We start from the raw sequence: 17799 nt of genomic DNA on the forward strand, positions 1-17799 counted from the left end.
AAGGAAAGACTGTCTTGGTGAAAGCACACAGTCTATTGCATTAGGAGATAACAGTTTCTGTGCTCATGTGTGTGAATGAATTCGGATGCCAGATAGTTTATGACTCGTGCGCTTTCCACACTGAAACTGAAGCTCACTGATTGTTTTAGGCAGACAGTGAGCCCCAAAGATCCAGCTCTGCTTCCCTCATGTTGGCATGGCAACTGTACTCTCCTGCACCCAGTTTTCACATCCATATTGGGGATTGAACCAAGATCCTCATGCCCAGTGAGCCAGCTCCCGGCCCTGCCTAAAACATAACTTTTAAACAAGTTGCTCTTTGTGTCTGTGTTCTGAAAATTAGCAAACTCATCACCTGCGAGTGTGTAGGAAGAAAATGTAGTCATGAGCAAGAGGGCAAGAGAAGTGGGATATTTACGTTGGTAGACATGGTGGGCATGTGTAATCCTGATGTGTGCAATGTAGAGATGAGACAATCTGAAGTCCAAAACCAGTAGGCTATAGAGAGGCTCCATCTCAAAACAAGTAATGACTGGGCCTGGAGCTTGCTTAGATCACAATACCGAAAATGTTTTTAAGAAAAATGTACTAGGGATTGTAGCCAACACAACAGGACAAGAAAAAAAAAAAACTATCCAAAAGTAGAAACTATGCTATTATTAGTAGTAGATAATAAGTGTCCAGGTCCAGGAGACCCAAGATGAGCTTTGACCACCACAAGTAGCTTAGAGAGATAGTGGAATGGAAGATAAGTAGACTAAAACTACACAAACAGTTATTGTAAGAGACTCCAAGAAAGGTTGTGGACTAGAAGCTGCAACTGTATTATCGACAAAGAAGTCAGAATGAGAGAAAAAGAATCAAGTACCCCAAGGGGAGAAAGAAAGGAAGAGCTTTAGAAATTGAAACTCACTAATAGAAGAGCTGAGTTGCAGAACTATACTAACCACTAAAACGTAAGCCAAGCTAACCAGCCCAACTGTGCAGCTCCCTAGCGGGGGGAGAGGAAGCAAAGCCTCCATAAGATGCAGATGTTGGCGAGATCGTAATTCCCTCAGCCAAGAGTGAAGAATCTCATATTAACCCTCCACATCACTCAGAGAACATTGGCCAGGCACCATTTAAAAAGAAAAACCTGTGTAAAAGGAGCTAAAAGCTACCCTGTGGACCAGATATGAGGAAGAACCACAAGTCAGGGAAGCTAAAGTTAGTGTACCAGAGCCTCAGGCTGAGAGGCATAGGGCTGTTGTGCAGGGGTCGGGTGGGGGCTGCAGGATCTGAGAAGCTGGAAAATGTAAGCAGTAGGAAGCTCCGTCTAGGCAATGATGAGCACAGGGAAAGGTAGTAGACTCAGCAGGAAATAACTGGAGTCTGACAGCCCCAAGCCTGAGGTCAGTGGGTGGAATAAATGGAGCATCAATTCACTATGGAGTCTGAGCTGAGGCTCCACTGGAATGAGTCACCACAACTGCATCTCTGTAGCCAGGGTTCAGTACTCAGGAGACTTTGGAAATTACAGAGGCAGGTCTTATACCTACACAGATTCTAGTGCTGTGGTTGCTTCCCCATGTCCAGTGCACTAGGAAGACACTTCCTTCCATATGGCACATTAGCTACATGTATGATCTGGGGAGTCTCATGAAGGTGAGTGTCTTGATCGCTGCTCACCTGCTGTGAAGAGGCACCATGACCCTGGCAACTCTTATAAAAGAAAGCATTTAATTGTGGGCTTGCTTATAGTTTCAGAGGTTTGGCCTGTTATCATAGCGGGGAGTATAGTGGTATGCAGGCAGACATGGTCCTGGAGAAATAGCTGGGAGCTATGCCCTGACCCACAGGCAACGGGAAGAGAGAACCAATGGGCCTGGCTTGGGCTTATGAAACCTCAAAGCTCACCCTGAATGACATACTTCAATCATAAGACTATACCTACTTCAACAAGGCCATACCTTCTAATCCTTCTCAAGTAGTGCCACTCCCTGATGACTAACATTCAAATATTTGAGGCTTTGAGGGTCATTCTTACTTAAACCATCACAGTGGGATAACCGCTTAACCCACAGACCACAAAGCTAGGTGTGGCCAGAGGGTATTCTGATACACAAAGAGAAGCAACTACTACAGACAGTTCTGACAGACATTGAGCACCTGTCCCATAGTCTCAACCCCAAGAAGGACACTTAGCAGATATGTTATAGCAATCTGTGAGGAAAATGTAACAACAGTGATACTATTATATACACTAGCGATTGTAATATACACAAAATGGTGGGGCTCCTGATTTCATAAAACAAACATTGAATGCATAAAAGGTCATGTGGGTCCTGATACAGTGGTAGTAGATGATTTGAGTACCCTAATGATATACCTCAAGGTCTTAAACACAAAAACAAGCAGCAATATTCAGAGCAGAGAGGCTGGGGAGATGGCTCAGTGGTTAAGGGTACCAGTTGCTCTTCCAGAGAACCCAAATGTGAGTCCTAGTATCCACATGGTCATCTAACTCTGGTCTTCTAGTCTCTGCAAGCATCAGGCATACACTTGGTACACAGATACAAATCTAGACAAAACATCCATACACATAAAATAATAACATTTTACAAAATTTAAATCATGGCAGAAAATCATTAAATGGACACTAAGAAAATGACACATGGAATCAAAGTAAAAGTCATTTGAAAAAAGAAATAAAACCAACAAACCTCTAATGAAAAAAAAGAGACGTCCAAACTAATAAAATTTCATAAGGAAAAAAAAAGATTGAAGGAGATTCCAGAAAAAAAAAATCTAGAGGATCACTAGGGAGTATTTTGAAAACATATTTCAAAAACGTAGAAAATTTAGAAGAAATGGATAAATGCCTAGATACATATAACCTACCAAAATTAAACCAGTACATTTACAGCTTCAGTGGATCCTTTAACAAGTAACAAGACTGAAACAGGAACAAAAAGTCTCTCAACCAAGAATAACCCAGGCCTTGATAGAGTACTTGTCAAATGCCATCAAACCTTTAAAATAAGCTCCTCAAACTGTTAAATAAAGTAGAAAGGGAAGGACGTAGCCACTCACTGTACAAAGTCAGTATTCCCTTGATACCAAAACCTGAGAAAACATAACAGATAAAACTATTATTAATCAGTTTCCTTGATGAACACAGATACAAAAAAATCTTGATAATACTCTTGAAAACTGAATTCAAGAAGGCATTAAGAAAATCATATGCCATAGCCAAGAAGTTTTCATTCCAGAGAAGAACAGATGGTTCAGCATATGTAAATCAATAAGTGTAATACAGCCCAGAAATAGACTCGAGGGCAGAAATCACACGGTCATCTCTATAGTTTCAGGAGAGATCTGACTGACATTTAAGAGAAGCCTGAACAAACCGGGAAGGAATAGAAAGATGATATCTCAAAATTATAAGCACATATAGGCAAAGCTATAGCCGACAGTTTGCCTAATAAGAGGAAACTGAAAGCATTTTCTCTGTGCAGAAATGAGACACGCTTATTTAGTTTATTTACAAGTATTTGAAGCATTATCTAGAGTAGTAAGAGAGAGAAAGAAAAGAGGTATAAATAAGAAAGGAAGAAATCAAGTCATCCCTATTTGCAAACAACATAATTCTATACTTTAAAGACCCTAGAGGCTCTATAAAAAACCTCTTAGGCCTGTTAAACACCTTCGAGAAAGTAGCAAGACATAAAACTCAATGTACAAAACTCAGTAGCTTTTCTATATACCAAGAATGAACTTGCCAGAAAATAGATGATGAAAAAGAATCATTTATACTAGCTTTTTTAAAAGTCTAATAAGTCTAATCAAGGAAGTAAACCAACTCTACAATGAAAATTTTAAGACACTGGAGAGTCTTGAAACAGAAGAAGATGAAATGACCTTCCACGTTCATGGCCAGGCAGAATTAACTGTGAAAATGGTTGTGTTATCTAATGCAATCTGCAGATTTAATGCAGTTCCCCTGGAAATTCCAATGAAGCACTTCACAAAAATGGGGGAAGCCCCACAATTTTTATGGAAGCACAAAAGATTCTAAGTAGACAAAGAAATCTTACAGTCATAACAACACATGATGTTAAATTATACTGCAAAGGCATAGCAACAAACAAGTATGATACTGGCATAAAAACAGATGTGTACACCAGTGGAATCAAATGGAGGACTCACAAACACAGCAACAACTACAAATAATTTACAAACATAAAATTTGTAAAAACCTAATTTGGAGAAAGGCCTCTAACAGATCGTGTGGGAAAAACTGGATGGAAGAAAATCTGTATCTTCTACCTTACACAGAACTCAGTGTAAAATGGATCCTTGATCTTATAAGACTAGAAATGCTGAAAACACAGGTAAAGTGATTCAAACTCTATGCAGAGGGAAGGACATTTTACACGGAAGCAGCAGCAAGAGCTAACCAACTCGATTGTATGAAGTTAAGACCTTCTGCACGGCCCTGGCAACAGTCAGAAGGGCAATGAGACAGTTTACAGCAAGGAAGAAAATCTGTGCCAGCTGAACATCTGGTGAGATTCATTTCTACGTCTTATAAAGAACTCCAAAAAAATAAATACTGCCCCACAAAGCAAACCATCCAATCTGAATGAGCTGACAAACTGAACAAACATCTCAAAGGAAGACATACAAATGGCCAAAAAAATATTTGGGGAAATATCTGGCATCTTTATCTATCATTGAGATGCAAATTCAAAACTGCTTTGTCAATACATCTCTCTCTAGTCAGAACCGATGTGGTTGAGACAACCGATGACAACCTGTTGGTGTGGAAGTAGAGAGGAGGACCCCTGAATGCTTCTGATGGGTCTGTTCGCAGGTGCAGGCACTATGGAAATCTGTGGATGCTCTGTGGGGGGGGGGGGGAGGAATGGGACTACTGTTCAGATAAAGGGTTGAAGAGAAGTTCCCACACACAGGAACTAATGCTCCTCCATGAAGCCCTGGATTGCCAATATGAAATGCCTATTCTTGATTTGTTGGTCAGAGGTATCCTGGAGACCCCAAAACAACACAGACTATTTCCATTGCTCTTGGTTGCTCACCAGAACTTGATGGTAAGCCCCTCCGCTGAAGACACCACAAACTTTGGTTATAGAACAGGGAGAAATCAAGTTGGTACTGATCTGGAAGCTCACTCCCTGCTAACAGAATTTCATAGTACCAGACAACATTATATAAAAGCTGCTGTGAGGGAAATGTCACCAACAGTCTCACCCAGCTGTGAGCTCTGTCAGCTACAATGACAGGCATGGCCACATATGCCCATGGGTGCACTGGTGTTGAATGTTATACAGCTAAAACTACTGTTTTCTGGTTGGATCCAAGGACCAATCCGCAGGAGGAAACTCACGCCTTCAAAGGTGCAGGGTTGGGGAGTTCAAAGACCCCTGGGTGAACCTACTACTCTTACTTTACTAAGCATAATATCAACACTTCCTTCTAACATTGTCTCTCTCTACCCATAGATTAGTTCACCGCTCATGCTTCATCACAGAAGTTTCTTTGTGTGGTGGACAATGGATAATACAGAAACTCGAAACTGATCAAAGCACAGAGAATGAGTGTCAGCACAGTGCTCAGCCACAGATGGGATGTCTGCATCCCCTCTCCCACAGGGACTCATCTCTGAAGAGGGTGGTAAAAATTTAAGAGCCAGAAGTCAGGGAGGACCAGGGAGAAACAGCGTCTTCTGAACATGGTGGAGCCACTGTCGTCATGAACACATAGCTGCTGACTACGATGCTGTGCACGGGTGCCTGCATGGGACCCACCGAAGAAGTGGAGCATCCCTTACATAGAATGTCTGGAACCAAGTAGTTTGGAGTTCAGATATTTGGTTTGTCAGTCTTTGAAAAGGTGAACACTTGAAGAGAAAACCAGGGTGTTTGGTCAGGCAATTATTGAAGAGAAGCATGTTGGCAGAGGGAAAAGAACAGAGGTGAGAGCATGTGCCTCAGAGATTGTTCAGGAGGACATAGGAGTGGTATGGGAAATGGCGTTTACTTACAAGATTAGGTCTGAAGCCATGGTGGGTGTAGTGGTTTGAATATGCTTGCCCTGTGGGAAGTGACACTGTCAGGAGGGGTGGCCTTATTGGAGGTGTAGCCTTGTATGAGGAAGTGTATCACTGTGGAGGCAGAAGTTTGAGGTTATATATATATACTCAAGTCTGACCAGTGTGATCCAGACCATCCTCCTGTATGTCTTCGTAACACAGTTTCCTTCTGGTTGCCTTTGGATCAATGTGTAGAACACTCAGCTCCTTTTCCAGCACCATGTCTGCCTGCACGCTGTCATGTTCCCACCCTGACAGTAGTGGACTAAACCTCTGGAACTATAAGGCAGCCCCAATTAAATTTTTGCTTTTATAAAAGTTGTCTTAGTCATGGTGTCTCTTCACAGCAATGAAACCCTAACTAAGACAGTGGGAAACCAGTGGAAGAGTGTCTCTGCCTTGAGCCACAAATCCAAAGTCCTGGTAGACCAGTAGGCCCAGCAGTCTGAGATCAAAGCTGAATATGATGCAGGGAATTATGAAGTAGACAGGACTCTGTGATGTCAAACTGGAGCCCATGAGAACCTAGCTAGACACCTTAGCTCAGACTTAGTTTCAGTACTTCCCCCAGTTCCCTCAGAACTGCAGCTGCCCTTCTTTGCAGAGCTACACATCCTGAGCTCAGGATGCAGGGAAGGTAAAGGCAATCTGACATCAGCCATCCACATCACCAGAGAAACTAGCAGATCAGCAGCAACCCACGTGAGCTACTGCAGGGGCCGGCTTCCTACAGTGACCTGCACAGCCCACTAAGGACTGTTTGACTGCTGCATTCCAACTCTCCCTACCCTGTTCTCTAAAGAATACCAAGATTGAGAGCCAGCAGGAATTCTGGGAGGTGTGAATCAGCTTAACTAAACTGACACACCTTAAAATTAAAAACAACAAAGATGTGTGCCAGACATGGGTAAGTCTGGGGCTAAGTAATTTGGGATGACTACAGAGTATGTTCTGAATAAACCATACCTGAATAAACCATCTGAATAAACACAGATGACTTCCTCCAACTGTGCCTAGAAACAACTCACTAAATGTAGTGCTGCAGTTTTCCAGGCTAAAGAAACACCATCAAGAAATGTGGATAGAAGGGTAATGAACAACACTGGTAATGAAAACTTTAACAAATGCTAGAATTTCACTTTGGAAACTTGGGTATCTGAGAATAAGTGACCCATGATTTGGTCCTAAGTAATGGGGGTTTGGTGGAGGTGGCCTGGAATAGGACCTTGAGTTCAGGAAATAGGACTAATTTGTAAGTTAAGGAAGTTTCTTTGGCCCCCTTTTTTTATAATGTTACTTGCTTTTGTAATTTCATGGGAGTGCCTAAGACTTGCATACATCCATTTAAGACTAACCTCATGGCCTGGCTTGGTGTTAGAACATCAGCAAGATAGATTAGAGCTCAGTGGTCACTATGTACTTCCCTGATTTACTTGTAGCTATGTGTGGCTTTGTGGCTAAGCAGTGGCCTCCTTGGCGCTGGGATTGCAAGTAGATGTCACCAAGGTGGCTTCAAGGAATTGAAGTAAGATTCTCCTACTGGCTTAGCCAAACACTTTGCAAGGAAGTCTCCTCATCCCCAGTTAGTGTTCTATTGCTGAGAAGAGATGTCATGACCACAGCAGCTCATGTATGGAAACATTTCATTGGAGCTGGCTTACAGTTCAGAGGTTTAGTCCATTATCATCATTTCAGGAAACATTGTAGCATATTCGTAGACATGGTGCTGGAGAAGTAGATGAGAGTTCTACATCGAGATAGTCAGGTAGCATAGAGTGACACGCTGGGTCTGTCATGAGCATCTGAGTCCTAGCTCAGCCCCTGTGACACACTTCCTCCAATAAAGCCACACATACTCCAACAAGCCCACAGCTCCTAATAGTGCCACTCCCTATGGCACTTTGGGAGCCATTGTATTTGGACCATCACACCAATGAATTCTTTTTTTTTTTTTTAAATGTTAAAATTTGTTTTGTTTATTCGAGACAGCTCTACCAGTCCCAGAACTTGTAGCCCTCTTGTCTCAGCCTCCTGAGTATTGGGATTAATGTCATCTACCCAACTTATAAATTCATTTTTGAAAAGCAGTGAATATCAAGCAATGTAGGAGGAGAAAGGATGTGATTGACAGGTTAGGATAGAGTAGAAGCTGTTGCCTCTTCAGGGTGGGGATAGTAGGAGGGGGCAGGGAAAGTGAGAATGGGCGGGGAGAATGGGAGGGAGCATTCAGCTAGCTCAGGATTGGGTGTCAGCCTGATGATGTCCATCATTGCAGTAGAGTGACGTAAAGGCAAAAGGCCAACTGTACACTAGTAACAGTGGAGTGTCCATCAAGAATGTTTATCAATGCTTCTACACACTTCAGTGAATTCTTTAAAAGTTCCTGAGACTGTAAAAGAATTTTCCCTTAATCCCACTACCCAAAGGGAGCAAACAGCTCCTTAAACGGCTGCTAATGACCTGGAACAAGCTTTCAAATGAGGTGTGAAGTGTTACAGTTCTTCTCAACCAACCACCACGCAGAGCCTGTGACACTCTGCAGTTATTATAAAACCTTGGCTCTGAGCTTTTTTAGGACAGAAACAATAAAGTGTCCTGTAAGCTTCTTTAGGGACGAGTTTCTGTTTGTTTATTTTAAAATCGTCCTTCAAAATAGTCATCCAAGTTCTAGGGCTAGAAAGTATTGCAGGGTAAATGTTCACCTAAGCACTAACATTTGTTTTATATCAGGTTTATACTGCTGTGTGCTTTATAATTTTTCCTCTGTGTGATTGCTTATCAAAAATTTTATTATATTACACACTCTTAATTTTTCATACTGCAATATAGAAAGCAGTTTTAATTCAGAATAAGTAAAATAAATAAATAAATAAATGTAGGGTTTCATTTTGCTTTTTTTTTGTTGCTTAAAGGAGTCTCTGTGGGTTTTTTGTTTGTTTTTTAGTGTCATTTGTTTGTTTGTTTGTTTGTTTTGCCCGACTGGCTCAGAATTCAAGATCCTTCTGTCTCAGACTCTCAAGTGTGACACCACGGTTTATGGAGATGCTTTTAAAAACAACATCCTTAGACAAGCTCACACATACAGCCTCATTTGTAGTCATGGGATACTGTGAGAAGTAAGTGACCACAGGTAAAATTACAAAGAAAACTCATTTCTCTAAGTTTCTTAAACACTTTCAACTATCTGAATTTGGGACTGAGATCCTCCTTCCATCCTCAGGATTAGTATAAGGGCTTGTGGGGCTGCCAGCATGCCAAGGTCACCAGTAGCAGTAGGAGGCCACCAGGAGCATATAGTAAGTCTACCTCCATTCCCTCACTAGCTTTTGGAACGTGGGCTCACTGTAAAGCACACGGGGTTCTAAAGAAAACCATCCATTCAAATCTGATGTGTTTAATGTTGACTCCCTGATCAGGAATGCAGCTCTAGATGTAAAAATTTGTTCTTAGGGTTGAAATAAAAAAACAAAATCTATTTTGTTGAAACCAGTTTCAGGGTGATTTGGTTTGTGCGTAGGTGTTAAGAACAAGAGTATTCACACTCAGCTTACTGAACCTCTTAGGCAGCCAGGGAAGAATTAACTAAAGAATGGAAGCTGGTGTGGAGTTGCACCTCACTGGAGACTGCCCTGGCACACTCACCCAGATGGTGGGGTTCTCTTTGGAAAGGAAAAGAGCTCTAAGCAGCCCTTGGCCTGCTATTTATTAAAATATTTACTGGAAATTTTTCATGGTTAATGACTGAGGCTTGCCTGTCACTGAAATTTTAATTACCTAGTCAGTGAAGAACTGTAGATGTTTCTGAAGTGGCTGATGACCTGGTGCTTGTCACAATCACTTCACATTATCATACCAAAGGCTCTTCATACTTATTTCTGGTTGATTACCCTCTCAGGCTGCCACTCCCCAAATGTCATCTTGAAGTCTCTCTGCCCTACAGCTGCTTTGAGGAGTAAGTTAATGACGTGTAAAATAAAATCCTTAAAGGCCTCAGGAGCCTTATTAGAATTCTGAACAGCAAACAATACTTGTAAATGAGCTGGCTGGACCTTAGGCTTGTCTTTCTGGAAGGCAGTGAGCCCCTGAAATCCAGCTCCGGCTCTCCTTGTGATTCTCTGGTTATCTCCCATGATGCAGAGAACTGTCTTTGGAAATCTTAGCTTGCAATTTTTTTTTTCAGAAGTAGAATGAAGATCTGAAATAGGCCTGGCAGCTTGACTGGGGCTGGCTGCCTCTGCCAGCAATATGTAAAGTGTGTTTTTCAAGGATAAAAAGTTTGAGCCCTACACCATAAGAAGATACATGATCTCTGTGCTCCCAACCCCCACAATGTTTACCTTTGTGCTTAAACAGAAATCAATGCCTTCCCCACACCTAGGACTGCTTAGAGCCAATCTCCTTTCAACAGAACCCCATTTGGGTGAGTGCCGGTCTCCAGTGAGGTGCAACTCCACACCAGCTTCCATTTCTGGCAGTTAAGCTTTCCTTGTTGCCTAAGAGGCTCAGTGAGGTGAGTGTAAATACTCTTGTTTTTAACACCTACACAGGCGGCTTCCAACAAGATCAGAAGGATTTGTGCGTGCCTACAAGGTACTCATGGCTGCTAAAGTATCTTTGGGCAAGGGCTCTGTGATAGAACACCATGTTTATCTGTTATGCAAAGCTTCATCCTCAAATACCAGCTTACTGAGCTGCTCAGAATGTCCTCACAGAGATGTCTGATGCACCCCCCTTCCTGTTTTCTGTAGAATTAGCACAGTGTACTCAAAGCATTGAGGCATGAAAGCAGACAGGACTGGTAGCAGGACTCGTGGCTGTACCTCTTGTCTACCCTCACCTCTATGTTCTCAAGTGACTAAACCTGTGATCCTAACTCCTTCCTCAACAGTGTAAGGCAAATGCTTGGAGGAAGCTGGGAAGGCCCTCTGCTTGTCCCCGAGACACATGAAGGCTCAGCTAAAATAGAGACGGAGGAAAAAGTTGTACCAAATTCAGCTTCACAAAGTGGGATACACATGTTTTGGAGGACAGCGAGGGTGAGATGAGCCTAAGAAGAGGAGCTACCAAAGTAAAGCAGCATAACCCCTTTAGTTTCTTCACAATTAAATGAAATGTCTAGTTTTTAACTTCAAGTGTAAGTTAAAAAGTCCTGTTGCCACCAAGACAAGCCTTCCTTTTCTAAAGTGGGTCTGGCTATGCCCACACTAGCCACTAACCATTTCCTTAAGGTTAAGCACGGTCATCCTTTGATCCCTGGTTCCACCCATGTGTGTAGAGCTCCTGCCGTATGGCAGATGAGACCTTTGGTGTAACAGGTTCATTGGAGGCTGCTGGGGGACCACTGTGAAAAGATCCCTGAGCTGGTGGGGGAAGCTGTCGAGAGGTTTTGTGCAATGAACTAGGTAAGGGTGGTACTCATTATCTGAACACTTGTGTGACCAGGTCACATTCTTACCTGCCCAGCTTCCAGACAGCACTGCTTCCCTGCCAGATACGAGATTTAAAGAGATGGCGCCAAGCCAAGTGCTCTGTGCCTGTGCCCGTGGTCACCATCTCCTTCTGGAACCTGATGGCTTACAAGTCAGAGCTCAGCCTTGGAGCCTGCCCTGTCACGCTCATCTTGACTCCAGGAACTCCAGACTGACACCACTGGCTGCAGAGATTGCTTTGTGAGCTGTAGAAGTAGAGAGCTGAGCTGTTGGCAGCCTATGATCTGGAATCCTGCCTACTAGGTGTGGCCAACAGGCCAGGTGGAATTCCAGGCATGTTCTCAGCAGAGACCCAGAATAAATTCTGGTTGTTGTTTCTTGGTGTCTTCCTGGGATGGTGAACACCCTGTCCAGCCTCATCTCAGGAAGTGTTCCCCAGTGTCCTGTCCTGATACTCTTCCCATTCACTGCTGTGCAATGCCCCACAGAATGCTCACACCCTCTTCCCAAAGCTCGGCGCACTCCTCAGTAGGGATATGGCTCACCAAGTAAGTGGGCTTTGTGCCAATCCTGAAAATTAAATTTATTCCCTGGAAATCCATGGTTAAAAGAGAAGAACGGGTTTCCGTGAGTGAATTCAACATCCACGCATACACATAAAGTATATACATAAATATATACTACCTGTGAAAGCATATATAATAAATAAGTATATTGTATGTATGCATAAGTATATATAATATGTAAGTATTATACATTATATACCTATATATTATAAGTGCATAGAAGTGTCTATTTTAAAGTATATGTGTAAATGTGTATGTATATACCAGATTGCTCACTGACAGAGCCTGATAATTAATGGGGTTTGGAACACACTGAAAGTGGGTCACAGATGGCAGTTTGGTTGACCAGCAGAAGACGGGAACATAATTGGAGGGAGGGCGTCTAAAGAGGCTTAATACTACCTTTAAAGCATAGAGACCATTCTCTTACAAGCATTGCTTAACACAAATCCAAGGGAAAGTGCTCTGCTGCTGGGGCCGGGGCCTGTGTGAACATCACCAGATGTGTAGCTCACAGAACCCCGAAGAGACAGTGACAGGGCTCTGGCTGTCATTTTTGTGGTCAGCTGCCAGTCAGAGAGACTCCATGTCATCCAGCTTTTAAATGTTTTTAAATGTTTTTCTTCTTTTGTTTTTCCTGTTGGCTTATGTAGTCCTGGATGTCCAGACTCTTAGAAATCTGCCTGCCTCTGCCTCCCGAGTGCTGGGGTCAAAGGCATGCTTTACCACACACGACCTCTTTTCAAAACATTTTTACATTTTAAACTTTTGGGCAGAAGTTGACATCTTCGAGCATGTCTCTGTGAATGCTTATGCAAACAGCCACATAAGTACTGTGCAAATCAAGGTACTGAGCACCTGCCCCAGAAGATTCCATATCCACGGTGACTGCTGCTGAGTCGCTTCATCTAGTTTGTTCCTTTTGAGCTCCATGTAAACAGGACCACACACATGGTTGTGGTTGTTGTCTTGTGTTTTGGTATGCTTCTTCCGTCTTTCTGCATAATTACAGTGAGGTTCACACTTCTGTGAGTCTCAGGGATTTGCTGTCTGTAACAGCTGTAATCTTCCTTTGTATAAACTTACCAAGATTTGTCTACCATTTCCTGTTAATGGGCACGTGGGTTGTTTGGCCTAAAGCTAAGCTTGACATTCTCCTACAAGTCCTTTAGGGTCTACTCACTTTGCATGCATGTGTTTGTGATGAGGGTGCATGTGTGGTATGTGTGTTGGAGGTGTTTGCATATATATAGTGTATGGGTGTGTGAATACACATACTCACACATGCATATGTAGGTTCACATACATGTGTCTGTGTGCATGTGAGGCCAGAGAAGGAAAGGACAACCTCAGGCATTGTCCTCAGGTGCGGCCGCCTTCTTTCTTGATCCTGAATTTCTCCTAGGATCCAGAGCTTGCCCATTATGCTAAACTGTTTTGATCCATCTGCCCTCACCTATTTCCCATTGCCATTATAAGAGCACACCACCCGCCTGACTTTGTGTGCAGATGCTGAGGGTCAAAGGTCACCGAGGGAGCTGTTTCTCTAGTTCCTGCTTCTTACTTTTCACCATTGCATGGAGGCTGCATTTTCTGGTGGTTTTTAAAGTTTTAAAATTTCTCATCATCATCATTTTGTGTGTTTGTGTGTGTATGTGTGTGTGTGTGTGTGTGTGTGTGTGTGTGCTACATGTGCCACAGAGGACATGTGCAGGTCAGAGGGTGACTTTGTAGAGTTACTTCTCTACTTCCAACTTTATGTGGATTCTAGGAATTGAATTTGGGTCACCAGGCTTACATAACATGCACCTTTACTTTCTGAATCATCTTGCTGGCCCACAGGAATGTTATTAAGGGGAAGCCCTGACAAAGCCCTAGGCTGGTTCGGCCTGCGGTAGCCTTGAGAAGCACTGTACAGGAACTCAGTCGCCACTGCCCCCAGATGATGTCATTTTACCCTGCCACTTATGCTTTATCAGAGAAAAAGGGTTTGAGAGAAAAGATACAAGAGGTCTTAAATGATCGTTTTGGATTTTTTTCCTGCCCCTCTTTTTTTGTTGTTAGTTTGTTGTTATAGACAGGGTTTCTCTGAACACCCTAGCTGTCCTGGAACTTACTCTGTAGACCAGGCTGGCCTCAAATTCACAGAAATCTTCCTGCCTCTGCCCCTGCCCCTGTCCCAGCCTCTCTCTGCCTCTCTCTGCCTGTCTCTCTCTCTTCCATCCTTGATTAGGGGAGTGCTAAACTTCCCTATTTTCATCTAACACTTTTCCCCCCTTTGAGACAGTGTTACACTGTAACCTAGGCTGGCCTCAATCTTACAGCAATCAGGTACTGGGATGACAGGTGGGTGCCACCACCCACAGCTTCAAGGTATCATTTTTATGTCCTTACAAAGGAGTTTGCATTCATGGGGAGAGGGAGAAGGTCTCTTCACATAGCCCTGGCTATCTTGGAACTGACTGAGTATACCAGGCTGGCCTCTGACTATGCAGCTCAAGAGTTTGCATCCTTAACCAGGACCAGGAGAACAGCAAGAGAGGATGTGAATCCAGGAAAGCAGCAATGTCCTTGGGAAATGACCTTAAGCCATCTACAGCTGTGGTTCCGAGTGAAGCGACTTTTATATATCATACGTGGAGGACATCCTCACCTCCATGAGATCACACTGTGAAGCATCTTTCCTCAGACCTGAGATGAAAGAGGGACTCTCCTTAATTTCTGCAAAGAACTTCTATTTCGTGGTTCCCAAGTGATTCTCGTCTCCATGGCAACCCTACTAATAAATACGCAGTTTCCTAATGCTAGCCTCCTCAGGCATGGCAGATTTCAGACGATCGGATGGTCACTGATTAAGAAATCAGTGGGTATCACATGAGGCGGCTCATACTAATTTTAACTTAACCTGAACACAGAGACACGGCTTTTATTCTTCCTCTTTAAGAAACAGAAACACAGAGGTAGGTAACCCACCCAAAGACACACGGCAGAGCCAGGGTATGATCTCATATACTTCCGTTCCTGTGGCCTAGCTCTAAGTCTGACCTGCTGCTTATGGAGGACTAGAGAGCATAGCCCCAGCCTGGCCAGAGCACGCGGGTTTGGAGATGGCAACCACATTCTTCACTTCCTGCAAGCTTTATTGAGCCCACACCCCTCTCCTCAAGCAGATACATACCTGACTTCTGATGCCAGAGCCAACATGATTTTGTATGTTCTAACTTGGGAGGACAGCCGATCTGTCTACCTGTAATGAGCTCATGTAGAGAAAATCCTCCAAAGAAAGAGTCAGAGAGAATCATTTAACAGAACAAGTGGCTTAGCCAGGAATGGTGGCCATGCCAAGAATCTCAGCACTCAAGAGTCTGAGGCAGGAGAACCTGAGTTTGAGACCCACCTGGGCTACACAGAGAATCCTTATCTCGAAGAAAGAAAAAGAAAACAGTAAGTGTTCAGCAGTTTGGGGGGAATGAACAGACATTCTACAGATAATTCCAGAAGGAAATCCCACCCATCCTCAATACAGGATTTTAAGTATTAACAGGAAGCTTTGGAAGTAAGGAAAGTGTCAGGAGACAAAGGTAAAAAAGGTGTCTCTCCCCTGGTCTCAAACTCAGCATCTAGACATACCTCAGGCACCCAAGGTGAAGCCATGTTTTGGACATTGTTGGGTTGCTTTCATCTTTAAGTGAGTTCAAGGTACTTTGGCCAGTGGAACCCTTTTCTAGAGCCCCAACATTAGACTCTGATCCTTGTCAGCTGTTAGCTGACTCTGGCAGGGGGAACAGGATCCTAGTGGACAGCAGCTGTAGGGAAGGAATGCCCGAGAGCCAGACTAAGAGGGCCAGCATGGACCACAGTGTCAGGGGGCCCAAGAGGAAATGCTTTCCAGTCCCATGAACAGTGAGGACATGTCCAATAAGATGCTAGCTCTGGGAGCCCTGGGCAATGTTCTCTTTCCCAGAAAGGAAAAGGGCTCGGAGTACTAGCCTGCTGCATAGTGTGGAAGCTTCAGGAAGAATGGAAGCAGCTGCCTAGCTGGGCCAGTGGGCTTGGCATGAGTGGGCCACACAGACTGGAGGAAGAGGGGCAGCCCAGGCTCTGTGCCCTGAGATCTGTCCCTTTGCTGGCCAGAACCACTGGCCCTACCCTTTGAGGCTTCACTCACACCTGATGGTAGAGGTAGAAGGAGACACTTGACTGCATGAGGAGTCAAGCCTTGACTGAGCCAAACAGCCTCTTCAACATGAGCATGAGCCATTGACCCTGTCTCCACCAAGGAGATGCGGTACCTCACACAGCCCTCCTGGTCTAACTAACCCGACCTTTTCCACTAGAATGGCTGCCAGGCCACCAAAATGCTCATGGCTCTTAGTCCAGGATCCCCACTGGCCTTTGAGTGTGATGGAGAAGCGAAGCTGTGGGCTCTCCTGGTCATATACTCTCTGAATTCGCTCTGACTCCACAAACCCGGGGCCTTGCCTCCTGTGTTTCCCTCATTCCTCTAGCTGTATAGGGCTGGGACATGGACTTAGGAAGTATTGATGGCAGGCTTAGCAATGAGCCTTTTCAGAGACCATGATTTGGGGCTCAACAAATCCGAGTTCCAATGTAAGCCACGCTGCTACCTGCTGTCTGTGAGGCTGAGATAGATGCTGAGTCTCTCTAAGGCTCAGCTTTCTTGTATATAAAGCGTGGCTAATTCTTCACGGAGCTGATGGGAGGATTAAACACAGAAGCATATGGCAAGCAGGAGGGGGCCCAACAAAGTTTCCTTTATCTAACTGAACTGCTTGATCAGTCCTCCAGCAGAGGAAGGGAAGCCAGTGGAACCTGTCAGGAAGGGACCCTACTGGGTTTTAGGGTCACATCTGTCACTGTGGAGGGTGAATCTTCCGGGGTCCTATTCTTCTCTGAGGGAGAGGCTTTATACTGCAGCTGTTACCACAGCGCCCCATGGGGTGATGTTTGCAGGGCAGCTCTGTTTCGGCACAGCATGGTACGACCCCCAACCCCCCCCTGAATCTACAGCCCAGTCCTTAAGACAGCTGTTTTCTCCACACCAGCTTTCCAGCTCCTCCTGGTCACAGCCTCTCAGTTACAGGAGGGAGGGAAGGACTTGGTGAGGTAGTCACTGCAGAAAGTGACTTAAAGGAAACATATCAATCTTTAGAAGTTATATGAACATGATTACTGTGTGTGTGTGCACATCATTAAGGGGCAGGTATACATGCCGTGTGTGTGTGTGTGTGTGTGTGTGTGTGTGTGTGTGTGTGTGTCTGTGTATGTGTGTGTGTGTCTGTGCGTGCACGCACACATAGCAGACAGAACAAGGTTGTAGAGTCAGTTCTCTTCTGTCACTTCTATGGATGCTAGAGAGGGAACTCAGATCCCTGAGTTTGTACAGCCAACACCGTTGCTCGTGAAGGCATTTTATAGGCCTTCCATTCATCTTAAGAGTGTTTCTGTTCCAGGACTCTTACTGGATTTGACTTGTTCTGATGAGCTGCAGTTTCAGCCTCAGCTTGCTGTCACCTGGACAAACTCTACGGTGTCCTACTCTGATGGGATTCGAATATGTGATCACTGTAAAGTCACTACTACACTCCTTGGAGTCACTATAGGGTTTATAGGACATGCTTAAGGACATTGCTTCTTGGGATGCCTACTAAAATCCCAGAGGCAGGAAAGGATCTCTTAGCTTGATTTT

This window comes from Micromys minutus (genome assembly GCF_963924665.1).
Source record: "Micromys minutus genome assembly, chromosome: 1".
NCBI lineage: Eukaryota > Metazoa > Chordata > Mammalia > Rodentia > Muridae > Micromys > Micromys minutus.